The sequence below is a fragment of the Sorex araneus genome, chromosome 11, assembly GCF_027595985.1.
Source record: "Sorex araneus isolate mSorAra2 chromosome 11, mSorAra2.pri, whole genome shotgun sequence".
NCBI lineage: Eukaryota > Metazoa > Chordata > Mammalia > Eulipotyphla > Soricidae > Sorex > Sorex araneus.
The window spans coordinates 1365748-1379487 of record NC_073312.1 but is presented as its reverse complement, the minus strand read 5'-3'; positions in this window follow the sequence as shown (position 1 = coordinate 1379487).

Genomic DNA, 13740 nt, shown 5'->3' with positions numbered 1-13740 from the left:
GGAGGGTGAACCTGGTCCCCACAGACCCCTGGGCGGCATCTGTCACAGGCGCCACCTTGACACCCGTGTCTCGTTCTGTTCCCCGTGCTGGGTCTCGTCGCTTTGCTTCAAGATTGTCTCACATCTGGAACACATTTGTGCTACTCGAGAAATGTGTCTAACGATTTATTTAAAGTACATTAGAGCCTGACACTCTTTTACTAGTCATAATATTTCTTCTATTTGAAACAGACTTTTTCAAAATAATTTTGAAAACATGCTTTGCCATGTACAGCACTCACAGCTATCTGTGACGTACTGTGAAATTATAACAAATCTGTAGCATTTACTGGGGACAATGTGACCGCGTGTATAACCCAGGCCCTCCAGGGGGCCACGCCCCTTGGCGAGGCCACGCCCATCAGGTGGGACGACGCCCCTTGCCAGGCCACGCCCCGTGGCTAGGCCACGCCCCCTCAGGTGGGGCCACGCCTCCTTCCTTCGAAGGGCTGCTTCCTTCGAAGGGCTTCTCACACTTCCACAATCACCAGATTCTTTACTTTTTATTTTTTATTTTTATTGAATCACCATGAGATAGCTACAAAGCTTTCATGTTTGAGTTTCAGTCCCACAATGATCGAACACCCATCCCTCCACCAGTGCACATTCTCCACCACCAATGGCCCCAGTATTCCCCCCTTCCCAACCCCACCCCTCCCCTGCCTCTATGACAGACAGTTTCCCTCTTTCTCTCTCTCTGCTTTGGGGCATTATGGTTTGCAATACAGACACTGAGATGTAGGGAGCCGTTTTACCTTACTGATCTTATCCTGTCACAGAACAGTTGTTCAGACTTGGCCTGGCAGGAGCAGGAACCGGCGTTACTTCAAGACCGAAGATAACATGAAGATAACGTGGACGCCCGTAGGGCAGGTTCGGGAGTCTCAGTGTGAACGTGGTGAGTGGGGTGCGCACCCGCGTGAAAGAAGGACCAGTCCAAGCGTGTGCAGGAGTAAGATTCGTGCGTGTGCCCCTAGTGTGTGTGTGTAATTGTCTCATTATCTTTCTCTTAGTTCTGCTTAGGTTTCAACAACTTTGAGAAGGTTTTGCCGGCTTATATCAACAAAAGCGCTTTCTTGACCCGTTTTTTCAACAAGCAGGAAACTGGCTGCTCAGGCAGAGAAACGGGGAGCAATGTTCCCAATCGGCCGACAGGGCTCACTTTGCCCCGGGGACTGCTCTTTCCTTTCTCAGTCTATCAGTTTTTTCCTGCCATTCTTGAGGGGTCAGATTGATCGATCAAGTACATATTTGTGCACATGTGTGATGTTTATTGTCTGACTGTCTGTCTCTCTGTCTGTGGAACACTCGAGTATTAGAGCTAGTTTAAAGTCAGTGATTCTTAGACCTGGGCAAACAAAATCAAGGGAGGTCAGAGTGATATGGAGCCCAGCAATTTAAAAGATCTAAGTATCTTTGGAGCTTGCTAGATCAGGTCTAAACAAAGATTTCTAATCAGAATGTGGCGCCTACAAAGAAATTGAAATTTTCAATCCAGATTTCATATTGGAAGAACATTAATACTTATTAACAGTTGAAATCCTCTTGAATTCCAGTAAGCTAAACATATCTATTGGACTTACATTCCTCACCCTCCACTTTTACAGGTTGTAGATTGGACCCTGCCAGGACCCCGTATCTGGGCTAACAATTCCTTTCTTTTACCCCCTCCATGGGATTCACAGATGCCTCAGCTGCCGAATAAAGAAGAAACACCTTTTAATTTTTTCTCTAGGATACTCACTTGATCCTGTCTGCATTGGAGTGCCTCCCTGTCTCCATCTTCACCTTCAGACTTGGATTCATACCAAGTCCCAAATTCATACTACCTCTGATCACTCACAAAAAGATTTTTCTTTTCTGGTGATTGTGCATTATTTACGTGTCTCAATTCTTCCCTCTCAATCCAAGATTCTCCCCACAGTATAATTTTATTAAGGGCCAGATCACATGGTTACCAGTGAGCCTGACCAGAGAATGGCAACGCTCCCCCGATAAAGGGCTCCTGACTGAAGACCTGACACAACTGCTCCGGCACTCCTGACAATTCCTTGGGCCCCTGATCGCAGCTATCCTGGACTCATTGCTGTAACCACCACTGATGCTGTTGCAGGAATAGCTCTTCAAGCCTCGGTCCAGACACACAACTTCATCTAAACATGACAAAATGACTCTTACCACCTTTGGACAATGCAGGCTACTGTCAACCGTGATGTTGAGCAACAATTGGACACTCTACAGCAAGTGCTACTTTGGGTCCAGGGCCGGGTTAATATCTTAGAGTAACAAATGAGATTGTTCGAGTGTTTAAGGATCATTGGCTTGATTTGTAGGACCTCTTCTTCCCCCAGTTCTTTACCTTGAGGATGCCGGGCTCTCAAGGATTTATTCTTGTGGATCAGGTTGCCAGGCAAAGCACTGCAAGGGAGGGCTGATACCCCGGCCCGGCTCCCTGCGAGGTATTCCGGTATAGCTTAGAGGTTACTCCAAAACCAAGGATTGATGGGGCCTGTGAGGAGCCCCCTGCATAGACCCGATCATCCTTTCCCTCGTCTCCCTGCAAGATTGGAGTCTTTATGTCACAAGGGATACTGGACAATGCCTCCCCTGACCACATTTAATTTAAAACAAAACAGGGGGAGATGTAGGGAGCCATTTTACCTTACTGATCTTATCCTGTCACTATTTGTTTATCACTAGCTAACCCCATGCCACACCTAGCAAAGGTTGCCACTCCTGATCTTACTGATTTTATCCTATCAGCATTTGTTTATTACTAGCTAACGCCCATGCCACACCCTGCATTTCTATTGGGGGTCCCAGCATGCATACTATACCACCTCCTCCCAGCAGGGAGGTATAAATACTGTAACTGCCATAGAATAAACGCCTTTTCTCCCTCTTCCGAGCTCTGCGTTTGTCCATTCGGCTGCGTCCCCTTCTCAGCCCCATGAAGGGTTCTCCCTGCTGAACAGAACGAGACCTCCACATCGACCTCCACACTGAGAGGCCGTCATGTTTGGTCCTTTATCTACTTTCAGCACACATCTCCCGTCCCGAATGATCCCTCCAACCATCATTGACTTAGTGACCCCTTCTCTATCCCAGCTGCCTTCTCCCCAGCTCATGAGGCAGGCTTCCAGCTATGGGGCAATATTCTTGACCCTCGTATCTACTGTCCATGGGTGTCAGTCTCATGTCAGTCTCATTTTATATTCCACAAATGAGTGCAGTCATTCTATGTCTGTCTGTCTCTCTCTGACTCATTTCAGTTAGCATGATATTATCCATAACCATCCACTTATAAGCAAATTTCATGACTTCATCTTTCTTAACAGCTGCATAGTATTCCATTGTATAGATGTACCAACGTTTCTCTAACCAGTCATCTGTTCTCGGGCACTTGGATTTTTTCTCGATTGTGGCTATTGTGAACAGTGCTGCAATGATCATACAGGTACAGATGTCATTTCTGCTGTTTTTTTTTTTTGCACCCTTGGGATATATTCCCAGAAGTGGTATTGTGGGGTCATATGGAAGCTCAATTTCTAGTTTTTTAAGGAATGCTCATATTGTTTTCCAAAAAATGATGGACCAGTTGGCATTCCCACCAACTGGTGGGAGCATCCCTTTCTCCCCACATCCACACCAGCACTGGTTGTTCTTGTTTTTTTGATGTGTGCCAGTCTCTGTGGTGTGAGCTGATATCTCACGGTTTTGATTTGCATCTCCCTGATGATTAGTGATCTAGAGCATTTTTTCATGTGCCTTTTGGCCATTTGTATTTCTCTTCTGAGGAAGCTTCTGTTCATTTTTTCTCCTCATTTTTTGATGGGGTTGGAGGTTTTTTTCTTGTACAATTCTACTAGTGTCTTATATATCCTGAATATTAACTCCTTACCAGGTGGATGTTGGATAAATATTTTTTCCCATTCCGTGGGCTCTCTCTGTATTTTGGCCACTGTTTCTTTTGAGGTGAAGAAGCTTCTTAATTTAATGTAGTCTCATTTATTTATATTTGTTTCCACTTGCTTTGGTCAGTGGTGTTTCATCTGTAAAGATGTTTTTAGCTTCAATGTCATCAAAGTTTCTGCCTACATTTTCCTCCACGTACCTTATGGATTCAGGTCTGATATTAAGGTCTTTAATCCACTTTGATCTGACTTTCATGCCTGGCATTAGACAGAGGTCAGAGTTCATTTTTTTGCAGGTAGCTGTCCAGTTTTCCAGCACCGCTTGTTGAAGGGCTTTCCTTGCTCCACTTCACATGTCTTGCTCCTTTGTCAAAGATCAAGTGATCATATATCTGTGCGTCTGTGAGAGAATATTCAGCTCTGTTCCATTGGTCTGCGGGTCTGTTTCTAGCCCCATACCATGCTGGTTTAATTACTACTGCTTTGTAGTGCAGTTTGAAGTTGGGAAAGGTGATGCCACCCATATTCTTTCCCCCAAGGAATGCTTTAGCTATTCGTGAGGGGTTATTGTTCCATATGAATTTCAGGAGTGTTTTCTCTATTTCTTTGAAAAATGTCATTGGTATCCTGATAGGGACCGCATTAAATTTGTATAGTGCTTTGGGCAGTATTGCCATTTTGATAATGTGAATTCTCCCTATCCATGAACAGGGGATGTGTCTCCATTTCCTAATGTCCTCTTTTATTTCTTGAAGTAGTGTGTTGTAATTTTCTTTGTATAGGTGCTTCACCTCTTTAGTTAAGCTGATTCTGAGGCACTTTTTTTTCATTTTTAAAAATTATTTATTTATTTATTTATTTAAAATTTTAATGAAACACCATGAGATAGAATTACAGACTGACACCCTTTCATGATTGTTTCAGTCATACACTGATTGAGTACCAATCCCTCCACCAGAGCCCACTGTCCACCACCAATGTTCCCAGTATCCCTCCTGCCACCCCCCACCCCATCCCCCCTGCCTCTGTTACAGGAACATTCCCTTTTGCCCTCTCTCTCTCTCTCTCTCTCTCACTCACTCTCTCTCTCTCTCTCTCTCTCTCTCTCTCTCTCTCTCTCTCTCTCGGGTGTTATGATTTGCAACACAGGCAGTAAGTGGCCCTCATGTTTGGTCTACAGTCTACTTTCAGCACACATCTCCCATCCCGAGTGAGGTCTCCAAGCATCCTTTGCTTGGTGGTCCCTTCGGCACTTGCTTTTGTGAGGCATTATTGTGAACAAGATTGGTTTTTTTAATGTCTCTTTCTTCTCTTTCATTGTTTGTGTATAGGAAAGCCATGGACTTTTGGGTGTTGATTTTGTAGCCTGCCGCATTGCTATACAAACCTATTGTTTCTAGGAGCTTTTTGTAGAGTGCTTAGGATTTTCTAAGTATAGTATCATATCGTCCACAAAGAGTGGTAGCTTGACCTCTTCCTTTCCTATCTGTATGCCCTTGATATCTTTTTCTTGCCTAACTGCTATGGCCAAAACTCCCAGTACTACACTGAATAGGAGTGGTGAGAGAGGGCAACCTTGCCTTGTGCCCGATCTTAGAGGAAAGGCTTTTAGTTTCTCCCCATTGAGAACGATGCTTGCTGTGGGCTTGTGGGAGATGGCCTTGACTATACTGAGGAAAGTTCCTTCAAGTCCCATTTTGCTGAGAGTTTTCATCATAAATGGGTGCTGGATCTTGTCAAATGCTTTCTCTGTGTCTGTTGATATGATCATATGGTTTTTATCTTTTCTTTTATTGATGTGATGGATTATGTTGACTGACTAGTGGATGTTAAACCATCCTTGCATCCCCAGGATGAATCCCACTTGGTCGTGGTGTATGAACTTTTTGAGGAGTCATTGGATTCTTTTGCTAGGATTTTGTTGAGGATCTTTGCATCTGAGTTCATCAGGGATATTGGCCTGTAATTATCTTTCTCTGTGGTATCTGTCTGCTTTTGGTACCAGGGTGATATTTGCTCCATAGAAACTGTTTGGAAGTGTTTCTGATTCTTCAATTTCCTGGAAAAGCTTAAAAAGGATTGAGAGTAAGTCCTCTTTAAAGATTTGGAAGAATTCACTACTGAATCCATCTGGGTCAGGACTTTTGGTTTGTTTTTTTGGGGGGGTTATTATCATTTCAATTTCCTTGATGGTGATAGGTCTGTTCAGGTATTCCAGGTCTTCTTGGTTGACCCTCGGGAGGCTGTAGGAATCCAGGAATTTATCCATTTCCTCGAGGTTTTCTTGTTTCATGGCATAAAGATGGAAAAGCCTAGAGAGAGAGAGACCCTTTCCCGTTGTCACAGCCTGGGGTAAACTTTCAGTTCACGGTCTGGGGGTATTTCAGTGGGCTGCTGGTGTCCAAAGAGGTTCATTTGGGCCCCCAGATCTTGCTCGAGCGGCAGCAGGGGTGGAAAAAGGTGGTCTTGTTTATTTTTTCAAAGAACCAGCTCTTGGTTTCATTGATTTTTTGAATTAGTTTGGGGGCTTCCATCCCATGAACTTATGCTCTAAATTTTATTATTTCCTTCTTCCAGCCTGGGTTGGGCTTCTTTTCTCGGTCATTCTCCAAGCTCTTGAGCTGTGAGGTTAGGTTACTTATGCGGACTCACTCTTCCTTCCCGAGGAATGCTTGTGGAGCTATAAACTTCCCTCTTAACACAGCTTTTGCCGTGTCCCATAAGTTCAATCACCAAATTCTTGATGCAGGATTTGCATATTTCAGGTTGGTTTAGTCCCTGAACATGTCTTTTCTTAATGCTTTTGCAAGTGGAATCTTTGTATTCTCACATAAAATTGATTGTTAGTGAAAAAAGTAACTCATTTTGGAGCTTGCTAAAATTACAAGCATTTAAACAATTTAGTCTAGTGTATTTGATTTGATCTGCTCAGCTAGTCAGGTCATCTACACAATGTGATAATACTCATTCTTCACATTATCCTTATTTTTAAATCTTGTGTTGACTTCAGAAATAGTGACATCATCAACTTCAGCCTTAGTGGAAAATTTTAAACTTCATAATTTCAGATAAACCTCTGTATCTTACTTGAAATTATTTCTAGGAATGTTTTTCTCCATTAATTTTGTTAATAATTTTTAAAAGCCAGGATCAAATACTGAATTTAGAGTTTAGACAGTTATTACAGTATGAGATCATTTCTTTTCTCTGAACTTATTATGGAGGTTCATAGTAATAAAAGTATTGATTTCATTTAGAGTTGAACATGTGAGTCATTTTCTGTTATTTTAGACATATTGATGGAAGACTTAGATTATGTTGGCTAAAATTAATTCTCCATTTCCAAATAACTTCGAGAGCTAAGATTATTACATGGTTTTATTTTTGTGCTTCTTATGTTTTGGCGAGTGTCGGGATTATAAACGACGAACTGGGAAGTTTTCCAAATTTCTATGTCCTGAAATAATTTAACTTGGGTGAGAATGGTCTCTTCTGGAGGTTCAGAATAGCCGGCTCGTGGAAATGCCGGGTCTGGCGCAGTGCGTGAGGTTAGCTCTGAAAGACCCCGTCTTCTCGCTTCACTCCTGGGCCACGCAGATCTTTCATTCTCTGCGGCCTAAAGCCCAGAGAAAGCCCAGCGGCCCCAGGCCCTGTCTGGTCTCCGGCCCCTCCCAGGACACCCCCCCACACCCCCCTGCCCCCAGCAGGACCCGCACTCAGGGAAATCAAAGCCTCCCCAGGGCTTCACTCCCACAGCCCAAAGGCTCCGAACCCGTCTCTCTCCTACCGCTCCCACCGTCTGTCGGGAAAGCTCCGTGCAGACCCACCGGGCAGCCCCGAGTGGACGCGGGTCCTCGCTTGCTTCCTGCTGTCTTCCCAGCAGCACTTTCATTCTCCTCCAGGAGTCCCACCAGGAGCCGCGGCCGCTGAGGCCACAGGCTCTGTCCAGGCAGGGCAGCCTCAGCCTCGGCTCCGGACCCGGCCGGCCCTCGGGTTTGGCTCTTCCGGCTCGGAGCCGCGTCCCCCAGGTCCGGCTGAGGTTCCCTGGCCGGCTCCTTCCCGCGCGGTGCTTGTTCCCGACGGCTTTAAGGCTTTCTCCCCCCTTCCGGAAGCTCGCACTGCCGCCTCCCCGTGTTCGCTAAGACAAAGGGCCCGCAGACCAGAGGTGTGATTTCTGCGACTCATTTAATCCTGTTTGTTCTTGCTCTCTGAGCCGCATCTGGCTGGGGCTTACTCTGGCTCTGTGCTCGCGGCCACTGTGGCCGGGCTCGAGCCCCGGGTGGCCTGCGCGAGGCCAGCCCCTCTCGGGCTGTGCTCGGGCCCCTCAGTTCTGCCATGCAAAGGGACAGATTTCTCCATTTTCCTACTGTAGCGCCAATTCTCCTGTTTCCAGTTATTCAGACTCTTCCCCGACCTTCTCGGACGAGACCCACTTAGCTCGCCGCCTCTTCCTGCTGAAAGGCCCGAGAGACAGCGCGAGCTGCTGGAGCTGCTCCTGAGTCCTCCCACCCTGACTGAGCCCCTGGCGCCTTACATGGTCCCCCACCACCACCACACACACACACACACACACACACACACACACACACGGCCAGGGGCGGCTGCAGGGCTGAGGCCGGGGGTGACCTGCCCCAGCATGCGCCTGTGGAACGTGTGGCGGCTCCTGCGTGAGTGGACGCTCCCCATCCACTCGGCAGCGACGGGCCTGTGGTGTGGGTGTGGGCCCCCTGTGAGGACGGTGCCCGCACAGGCTGGCAGCTGCCTCCGGAGAGCGGGACGCGACCCACAGCGTGGGCATCAGCAGGGGCAGGAGCCAGAGAGCAGGAAGGGCCTGGGGAGGGGACTGGAGAGCAGGGAGGGCCTGGGGAGGGGGACCAGAGAGCAGGAAGGAGCTGGGGAGGGGACCAGAGAGCAGGAAGGGCCTGGGGAGGGGGACCAGAGAGCAGGAAGGGCCTGGGGAGGGGGACCAGAGAGCAGGAAGGGCCTGGGGAGGGGACAGAGAGCAGGAAGGGCCTGGGGAGGGGACCGGAGAGCAGGAAGGAGCTGGGGAGGGGACCAGAGAGCAGGAAGGAGCTGGGGAGGGGACCAGAGAGCAGGAAGGGCCTGGGGAGGGGGACCAGAGAGCAGGAAGGGCCTGGGGAGGGGACAGAGAGCAGGAAGGGCCTGGGGAGGGGACCAGAGAGCAGGGAGGGCCTGGGGAGGGGACAGAGAGCAGGAAGGGCCTGGGGAGGGGACCAGAGAGCAGGGAGGGCCTGGGGAGGGGACAGAGAGCAGGAAGGGCCTGGGGAGGGGACCAGAGAGCAGGAAGGGCCTGGGGAGGGGGACCGGAGAGCAGGAAGGGCCTGGGGAGGGGGACCAGAGAGCAGGAAGGGCCTGGGGAGGGGACAGAGAGCAGGAAGGGCCTGGGGAGGGGACCAGAGAGCAGGAAGGGCCTGGGGAGGGGGACCAGAGAGCAGGAAGGGCCTGGGGAGGGGGACCAGAGAGCAGGAAGGGCCTGGGGAGGGGACCAAGGGCCTGGGGAGGGGACCGGAGAGCAGGAAGGGCCTGGGGAGGGGGACCAGAGAGCAGGAAGGGCCTGGGGAGGGGACAGAGAGCAGGAAGGGCCTGGGGAGGGGACCGGAGAGCAGGAAGGAGCTGGGGAGGGGACCAGAGAGCAGGAAGGGCCTGGGGAGGGGGACCAGAGAGCAGGAAGGGCCTGGGGAGGGGACAGAGAGCAGGAAGGGCCTGGGGAGGGGGACCAGAGAGCAGGAAGGGCCTGGGGAGGGGACAGAGAGCAGGAAGGGCCTGGGGAGGGGGACCAGAGAGCAGGAAGGGCCTGGGGAGGGGACAGAGAGCAGGAAGGGCCTGGGGAGGGGACAGAGAGAGCAGGAAGGGCCTGGGGAGGGGACCAGAGAGCAGGAAGGGCCTGGGGAGGGGGACCAGAGAGCAGGAAGGGCCTGGGGAGGGGGACCAGAGAGCAGGAAGGGCCTGGGGAGGGGACAGAGAGCAGGAAGGGCCTGGGGAGGGGACAGAGAGCAGGGAGGGCCTGGGGAGGGGACAGAGAGCAGGAAGGGCCTGGGGAGGGGACCAGAGAGCAGGGAGGGCCTGGGGAGGGGACAGAGAGCAGGAAGGGCCTGGGGAGGGGACCAGAGAGCAGGAAGGGCCTGGGGAGGGGGACCGGAGAGCAGGAAGGGCCTGGGGAGGGGGACCAGAGAGCAGGAAGGGCCTGGGGAGGGGACAGAGAGCAGGAAGGGCCTGGGGAGGGGACCAGAGAGCAGGGAGGGCCTGGGGAGGGGACAGAGAGCAGGAAGGGCCTGGGGAGGGGACCAGAGAGCAGGGAGGGCCTGGGGAGGGGACAGAGAGCAGGAAGGGCCTGGGGAGGGGACCAGAGAGCAGGAAGGGCCTGGGGAGGGGGACCGGAGAGCAGGAAGGGCCTGGGGAGGGGGACCGGAGAGCAGGAAGGGCCTGGGGAGGGGACGGGAGAGCAGGAAGGGCCTGGGGAGGGACCCGCTTCCTCCCAGAGCTGAAGCTTGGCGCGCAGGCGGCTGGTGGGCCGGGGTGGGCTGCTGAGGACGCCCCCCGCCCTCTGTCCTCAGAGCCCAGCCAGCAGCCCTACTGCTCCCCAGCGAGCAGGCGTGGGGGGACCCGGCCGGCGGCGTGGGCGCTGGCGGTCTCCCTGCTCCTGTCCGAGGCGGGGGCCCCTGAGCCGTGGGTGGAGAGCACCCAGGGGTGCTGGGCCTGGGCCCCAGACGGGGCACTGCACTCTGCTTGCCGCGGCTGGCCGCCCCCCCCACCCCGCCCGGGAGGTCCCCGGCTGGTGGCTCTGGAGGACAGAGTTCCCGCTGAGCTGAGGCTGCTGTGGGGCCCCGCGAGTCCCCACCCAGCGCAGGGGACAGAGCGTCCAGGCGGGGCCAGGCAGCCCAGTGTCCAGAGAGGGAGGGTCCAGCGGGGTTCCCTTGGGAGGCTCAGAGGCCGCTCTGGACTCTCCCGCAGCCGTGCTGTGTGGCCGAGGGCGGCTCCTGTGCCCCCCCCCCCACACACACCCCATTGGCCGCGCCTGAGGCGGGTCAGCCCGGGCGGGTCTCAGGGGCCATCGCCAGGTGTGTGACCCTGTGGGGGTTGGGTCTCTGACAGGGCGTGGGCAGGACGCGGGCCGCCCACCTCCTCCTCTGCTTGAGCAGAGCCTGAGGGTGAGCGCGTCCCCCTCCTCTCCCCCTCCCTCTCCCTCTGCCCCTCCCCCTCCCTCGGAGCCATTTCAGCCTCAGCCTCAAACCTTAGAGTAGATTAGAGAGAAGAAACTCGCTGACCAGAATCTCTGAACATCTACACACAGATGTTCACAACACACAGTCAGTGAAGCCGGACAGACCCGGCTTAACATACACAAACACACGTGTGTGTCCACAGCACACACACACACCTCACAGACAGGACACGCATGTGCCCACCATGCACCAACTCATCACGTATCACACGCACACAACAGGGAGCTGCATGCCACACTCAGGTGTGACGCACAGCCCGTACACAGGCACATCACATGTGCTACATCGTGAGGCATGTCACAGGCGTACATGCACGCATCACATTCATAACGACTCGCGTCATACACATGCCCATGCATGGCACACCTGCCTCACATGCATGTGCACACGTGCGTCATTACTCCCGTGTCGCTGTGTGCACATGTGGCCGCAGTGCCCAGTCATGGCACGTCCTGGCGTGAATACTGGCAGGGCCTGCTGTGCTGTGTCCTGTGTCCTGTGTCCTATGTCCTATGTCCTATGTCCTGTGTCTTGTGTCCTGTGTCCTACGTCCTGTGTCCTGTGTCCTATGTCCTGTGTTCTGTGTCCTGTGTCCTGTGTCCTGCGTCCTGTGTCTTGTGTCCTATGTCCTGTGTCCTGTGTCCTACGTCCTGTGTCCTGTGTCCTATGTCCTGTGTCCTGTGTCCTGTGTCCTATATCTTGTGTCCTGTGTCCTGTGTCCTGTGTCCTATATCCTGTGTCCTATGTCCTATGTCCTGTGTCCTGTGTCCTATGTCCTGTGTCCTATGTCTTGTGTCCTGTGTCCTGTGTCTTGTGTCCTGTGTCCTGTGTCCTGTGTCTTGTGTCCTGAGTCCTGTGTCCTGTGTCCTATGTCCTGTGTCCCGCTGTCCTGCAGGCCGGGGTGAGAGGGGCCGGGATCTCGCCCATTTATGACCAGTCCGTGCTGCTGGCCACAGGAAGGGGGAGAGAGGCGGGATCACTCCCACACGGGCTAATCTGACAGAGGACGCTTCCTCGCCCTGGAGAGCACTCCAGAAGGATCACGCTAACGCCACGGAATGAAGCCGCCCTGGGGCTGGAACTAGACCCTGTTCCCTCTGTGTCCAGCTCGGGCGGCTGTCCTGCTATCCCTGGGCCCGTGCAGGGAGGGGACAGGGTCGCTGTAGAGGCTGGGGGCTGGGGTCAGGCCGTTGGAAGCCCCCAGGACAGTTCAAGGCAGCATGAGCACAACGACTTTCAACACTGACATTAGTTCTGGAGGCGAAAGACAAATTTCAGAGTAAAGCCAGAGCTGGAGGCCACGAGGGCTTGACGGAGAGCTGACCAAGGCCGGGCACTGCCCAGGCCAGCGGGGCAGCAGAGGGCGGCGCGGGAGCGTGGGGGCCGCCAGCCACCTCCTGCCCGTGGAGGAGGGCGCGGAGGGCGCGGAAGACGCCAGGACAGGCCGCCCGGGTGTGCCAGGGCCTGTCGAGCAAGCACAGAGGAAACGACGCTGGTGGCCACAGGCCTGGGGGCACGGAGGGCCTGACCCCCAAGACGCCAGCCCCCGGCCCGCTGAGGGACGGGCAAGCGAGACAGAAACCCGGCCAGGGGCCAGCTGGGGCCTCGGGAGGACGCCCCGCCCCAGGCCGGGCGTGGAAGGCGCGGGGTCCACGTGGGGTCCACACGGGGTCCACGCACCACCGGAAGCTCCCGTCTGCCGAGCTGCAGACCACAGACGCACGGGGCTGAGACAGAGGCTGTGTGGGGAGGGCAGCGCGTGGCGTCCCCTGGCTGCGGGCGTCACCGTGGGCGGGCTCAGCCCCACTGCCCCCGGCAATGCCAAGGGCCTTCCCAGAGGCTGCAGGGGACAGGCTGGGGCCCTGCTGCCTGCTCGGTCAGCGCCCCCAGTGCCAGGCTGTCCTGTGGTGAGACATCTCAGGGCGTGGACGGAGCTGGGTGCCCCCTCCGGTTAGGGCCCGTTCCAAGGCCCAGTGTCCACCCCCGGCCATGGCCAGTGCAAACCCGCTGTGGTCACACGCTCTCGCCACTGCTGCCCACGCCGCCTCAGCCCTGCCAGCCTCCCTCTCGGCGCCGCGCCTGTGAACGGGGCAATCAGTGTGGCCGCAGGTTGTTATTCAGGAACTGAATTATGCTCAAGGCACGGCGGCGGCCGGGCAGGAGAGGGCCCTGCGCTGGCTGCGGTGGTCTGCTCGCCACGGGAGGTCAAGTGCGCTTCCCAGCAAACATCTCCCACGGAAAAGGCCGTTTAGACTCTTAGAGGAAGCGTTCCCATTCCCGGAACAAGTGTAATTTTCGTGGGTGATTCTGTTTCAGAGAGGAAACGCTGTCTGGCTGGGAGCTGAAGGCTGGGAGCTGACGACAGGCAGCGCGCACGGCGGGTAAATGTTTAATTTGGGCCCCGTCAGCCCGATGCAAATTGCCCGTTTCCCCGGGCAGTGCGAATACCGATCACGCAGATGATTACTTTGAATCAGGGTCAACTTTTGGTTTAAGAAAACACAGCGAACGTGTTAAATATTCATGGGCCGAGAGATTGCCGC